Below are 6,139 nucleotides of genomic sequence, written 5' to 3' on the forward strand. Positions count from 1 at the left end.
ACATTTCTTCAAATTCGAGACGTGGAAAGTGTTATGTACAGCTGCGAGTTGTTGAGGTAACTCAAGTCGGTAAGCTACTGGTCCGACACGATCAATAATCTTGAATGGTCCAATATACCTTGGATTTAATTTTCCTCGTTTACCAAATCGAACAACGCCTTTCCAAGGTGCAACTTTAAGCATGACCATCTCTCCAATTTCAAATTCTATATCTTTTCTTTTAATGTCAGCGTAGCTCTTTTGTCGACTTTGGGCGGTTTTCAACCGTTGTTGAATTTGGATGATCTTCTCGGTAGTTTCTTGTATAATCTATCCCCCACTTCACTCCAACAAATCAGAGACCTGCACTTTCTACCATAAAGTGCTTCAAACGGCGCCATCTCAATGCTTGAATGGTAGCTGTTGTTGTAGGAAAATTCTGCTAATGGTAGATGTCGATCCCAACTGTTTTCGAAATCAATAACACATGCTCGTAGCATGTCTTCAAGCGTTTATATCATCCTTTCGCTCTGCCCATCAGTTTGTGGATGATAGGCAGTACTCATGTCTAGACGAGTTCCTAATGCTTGCTGTAATGTCTGCCAGAATCTTGAAATAAATCTGCCATCCCTATCAGAGATAATAGAGATTGGTATTCCATGTCTGGAGACGACTTCCTTCAAATACAGTCGTGCTAACTTCTCCATCTTGTCATCTTCTCTTATTGGCAGGAAGTGTGCTGATTTGGTGAGACGATCAACTATTACCCAAATAGTATCAAAACCACTTGCAGTCCTTGGCAATTTAGTGATGAAATCCATGGTAATGTTTTCCCATTTCCATTCCGGGATTTCGGGTTGTTGAAGTAGACCTGATGGTTTTTGATGCTTAGCTTTGACCTTAGAACACGTCAAACATTCTCCTACGTATTTAGCAACATCGGCTTTCATACCCGGCCACCAAAAATGTTTCTTGAGATCCTTGTACATCTTCCCCGTTCCAGGATGTATTGAGTATCTGGTTTTATGAGCTTCTCTAAGTACCATTTCTCTCATATCTCCAAATTTTGGTACCCAAATCCTTTCAGCCCTATACCGGGTTCCGTCTTCCCGAATATTAAGATGCTTCTTCGATCCTTTGGGTATTTCATCCTTTAAATTTCCCTCTTTTAAAACTCCTTGTTGCGCCTCCTTTATTTGAGTAGTAAGGTTATTATGAATCATTATATTCATAGATTTTACTCGAATGGGTTCTCTGTCCTTCCTGCTCAAGGCATCGGCTACCACATTTGCCTTCCCCGGGTGGTAACGAATCTCAAAGTCGTAATCATTCAATAATTCAATCCACCTACGCTGCCTCATATTCAGTTGTTTCTGATTAAATATGTGTTGAAGACTTTTGTGGTCGGTATATATAATACTTTTGACCCCATATAAGTAGTGCCTCCAAGTCTTTAATGCAAAAACAACCGCGCCTAATTCCAAATCATGCGTCGTATAATTTTGTTCATGAATCTTCAATTGTCTAGACGCATAAGCAATCACCTTCGTTCGTTGCATTAATACACAACCAAGACCTTGCTTTGATGCGTCACAATAAATCACAAAATCATCATTCCCTTCAGACAATGACAATATAGGTGCCGTAGTTAGCTTTTTCTTCAATAAATGAAACGCTTTCTCTTGTTCATCATTCCATTCAAATTTCTTCCCTTTATGCGTTAATGCAGTCAAGGGTTTTGCTATTCTGGAAAAGTCTTGGATGAACCTTCTGTAGTAACCAGCTAGTCCTAAAAACTGGCGTATGTGTTTCGGAGTTTTTGGGGTTTCCCACTTTTCAACAGTTTCTATCTTTGCCGGATCCACCTTAATACCTTCTTTGTTCACTATGTGACCGAGGAATTGAACTTCTTCCAACCAAAATGCACACTTTGAAAACTTAGTATACAATTCTTCCTTCCTCAATACTTCTAACACCTTTCTCAAATGTTCACCGTGTTCTTGGTCATTCTTTGAGTAAATAAGTATGTCATCAATGAAAACAATGACAAACTTGTCAAGGTATGGTCCACACACTCGGTTCATAAGGTCCATGAACACAGCTGGTGCATTAGTTAAACCAAACGGCATGACCATAAACTCGTAATGACCGTAACGTGTTCTGAAAGCAGTCTTTGGAATATCATCTTCTTTCACCCGCATTTGATGATACCCGGAACGTAAGTCAATCTTTGAATAAACAGACGAGCCTTGTAGTTGATCAAATAAGTCGTCGATTCTCGGTAGTGGGTAGCGGTTCTTGATGGTAAGTTTGTTCAACTCTCGGTAGTCGATACACAACCTGAATGTACCATCTTTCTTCTTGACAAACAAAACAGGAGCTCCCCACGGTGACGTGCTTGGTCGAATGAAACCACACTCCAAAAGTTCTTGTAATTGGCTTTGCAGTTCTTTCATCTCACTGGGTGCGAGTCTGTAAGGAGCACGAGCTATTGGTGCAGCTCCTGGTACAAGATCTATTTGAAATTCAATGGATCGATGTGGGGGTAATCCCGGTAATTCTTTCGGAAATACATCGGGAAATTCTTTTGCAATGAGAACATCATTGATGCTCTTTTCTTCAGTTTGTACTTTCTCGACGTGTGCTAGAACAGCATAGCAACCTTTTCTTATTAGTTTTTGTGCCTTCAAATTACTAATAAGATGTAGCTTCGTGTTGCCCTTTTCTCCGTACACCATTAAGGGTTTTCCTTTTTCTCGTATAATGCGAATTGCATTTTTGTAACAAACGATCTCTGCTTTCACTTCTTTCAACCAGTCCATACCGATTATCACATCAAAACTCCCTAACTCTACTGGTATCAAATCAATCTTAAATGTTTCGCTAACCAGTTTAATTTCTCGATTCCGACATATTTTATCTGCTGAAATTAATTTACCATTTGCTAATTCGAGTAAAAATTTACTATCCAAAGGCGTCAATGGACAACTTAATTTAGCACAAAAATCTCTACTCATATAGCTTCTATCCGCACCCGAATCAAATAAAACGTAAGCAGATTTATTGTCAATAAGAAACGTACCCGTAACAAGCTCCGGGTCTTCCTGTGCCTCTGCCGCATTAATATTGAAAACTCTTCCGCGGCCTTGTCCATTCGTGTTCTCCTGGTTCGGGTAATTTCTAATAATGTGGCCCGGTTTTCCACATTTATAACAAACTACATTGGCATAACTTGCTCCGACACTACTTGCTCCGCCATTACTCATTCTGACACCATTTGTTCCTTTCGTTCTATTAACCCCTGGTCCGTAGACCTCACACTTCGCCGCGCTATGACCATTTCTTTTACACTTGTTGCAAAATTTGGTGCAGAACCCCGAGTGATACTTTTCACACCTTTGGCATAGCTGCTTCTGATTGTTGTTGTTATTGCGGTTATTATTGTTGTTGGGATGATTGTTGTAGTTGCTGTTGTTGTTGTTGTTGTTGTTGTTGTTGTTGTTGTTGGGCCGTTTGTTGTAGTTGCGATTGATGTTGCGATTGTTGGGATAATTGTTGCGATTATTATTGTAATTGCTGTTGTTGCTGTATTGGTGATTCTTATCACCGTTTTCCTCCCACTTTCTTTTGACTTGCTTCACATTGGCCTCTTCAGCAGTCTATTCTTTAATTCTTTCATCAATCTGGTTCACTAGTTTGTGAGCCATTCTACATGCCTGTTGTATGGAGGCAGGCTCGTGTGAACTTATATCTTCTTGGATTCTTTCCGGTAATCCTTTCACAAACGCGTCGATCTTCTCTTCCTCATCTTCGAATGCTCCCGGACACAATAGGCACAATTCTGTGAATCGTCTTTCGTACGTGGTAATATCAAATCCTTGGGTTCGTAACCCTCTAAGTTCTGTCTTGAGCTTATTGACCTCGGTTCTGGGACGGTACTTCTCATTCATCAAGTGCTTGAATGCTGACCACGGTAGTGCGTACGCATCGTCTTGTCCCACTTGCTCTAGATAGGTATTCCACCATGTTAACGCAGAACCTGTGAAGGTATGCGTAGCGTACTTCACTTTGTCCTCTTCAGTACACTTACTTATGGCAAACACCGATTCGACCTTCTCGGTCCACCGTTTCAATCCGATCGGTCCTTCGGTTCCATCAAATTCCAAAGGTTTGCAGGCAGTGAATTCTTTGTAGGTGCATCCTACACGATTTCCTGTACTGCTAGATCCAAGGTTATTGTTGGTATGTAGCGCAGCCTGTACTGAGGCTATGTTTGAAGCTAGAAAAGTACGGAATTCCTCTTCATTCATATTCACGGTGTGTCAAGTAGTCGGTGCCATTTCCTTCAAAATAGTCAAATAGAACAAGTTAATCATACAGAATATTAAGAGTAGTTAATAGTATTTCGTAGCATAATATGAACTCATTTATAAAAGCTTTTTCTTCATATTAGCGTTTTATAAGTTTAAATTCGGGTAGTACCTACCCGTTAAGTTCATACTTAGTAGCTAATATACAATTCAACTACTACAATTCTATATGAAAAACTGATTATAATAATATTTCGCGTTCAAACTTTTATACAATATTTTACAAACTTACAATACCGCTTATTTTACATAAAGCATGAAATATAGCACACAATAACTTTGATACAAGATAGTTGTGAAGATAATTCTAGCTAGTACACAAGTCGTTCAGCAAAGGCAATAAAGACACGTAATTCATACGTCCAGAAACAAGTCATGCATTCTGGTTTTACTAGGACTACTTCCCATCCTTGGTCTTGTGGAACATAACCATTATGGCCGTTGATAAGACAGCGTGTTGTAACGTCGTCAAAGGGACGAGGGTTACGTAATGTCCAACAGTCCCGTAACAATCTAAAAACCTCATTTCTTACCCCAATTACCGACTCCGTCACTTGTGGGAACGTTTTGTTTAATAGCTGTAGCCCGATGTTCTTTTTCTCACTTTGGTGAGAAGCGAACATTACTAACCCATAAGCATAGCATGCTTCTTTATGTTGCATGTTAGCCACTTTTTCTAAATCATGAAGTCCTATATTCGGATACATTGAGTCAAAATAATTTCTTAACCCGTTGCGTAAAATAACATTTGGGTTCCCCGCAATATATGCGTCAAAGTAAACACATCGTAACTTATGGGTTTCCCAATGTGATATCCCCCATCTTTCAAACGAAAGTCTCTTATAAACCAAGACATTCTTGGAACGTTCTTCGAATGTCTTACAAACTGATCTCGCCTTAAATAGTTGTGCCGAGGAATTCTGACCGACTCTAGACAAGATTTCATCAATCATGTCTCCGGGTAGGTCTCTTAAAATATTGGGTTGTCTATCCATTTTGTGTTTTTATACTGTAAAATAGACAAGAGTTAGATTCATAAAAAAAAATACTTATTAATACAAACAATTTTTACATATATCATAAAGCATAAGCACACTATATTACATATATTACACCACATGAATACAACTATCTTATTCCGACTCGCTTGTTTCTTCTTCTTTGGTTTTGGTTCGTTTTGCCAAGTTTCTAGGGATATATGATGTTCCCCTAATACGAGCCGTCATTATCCACATTGGTTTAGAAAAACCTGGTGGTTTAGAGGTTCCCGGGTCATTGTTACAACTTAAGGACTTCGGGGGTTGACGATACATATAAAGTTCATCGGGGTTGGAATTAGATTTCTCTATTTTTATGCCCTTTCCCTTATTATTTTCTTTTACCTTTTTAAATTCAGTTGGGGTAATTTCTATAACATCATCGGAATTCTCGTCGGAATCCGATTCATCGGAGAATTGGTAATCCTCCCAATATTTTGCTTCCTTGGCGGAAACACCATTGACCATAATTAACCTTGGTCGGTTGGTTGAGGATTTTCTTTTACTTAACCGTTTTATTATTTCCCCCACCGGTTCTATTTCTTCATCCGGTTCCGATTCTTCTTCCGGTTTCGATTCTTCTTCCGGTTCTGACTCTTCTTCCGGTTCCTCTTCGGGAACTTGTGAATCAGTCCACGAATCATTCCAATTTACATTTGACTCTTCATTATTATTAGGTGAGTCAATGGGACTTGTTCTAGAGGTAGACATCTATCACATAATATCAAACGCGTTAAGAGATTAATATATCAC

This window comes from Rutidosis leptorrhynchoides, chromosome 3 (assembly GCF_046630445.1).
Source record: "Rutidosis leptorrhynchoides isolate AG116_Rl617_1_P2 chromosome 3, CSIRO_AGI_Rlap_v1, whole genome shotgun sequence".
Lineage (NCBI taxonomy): Eukaryota > Viridiplantae > Streptophyta > Magnoliopsida > Asterales > Asteraceae > Rutidosis > Rutidosis leptorrhynchoides.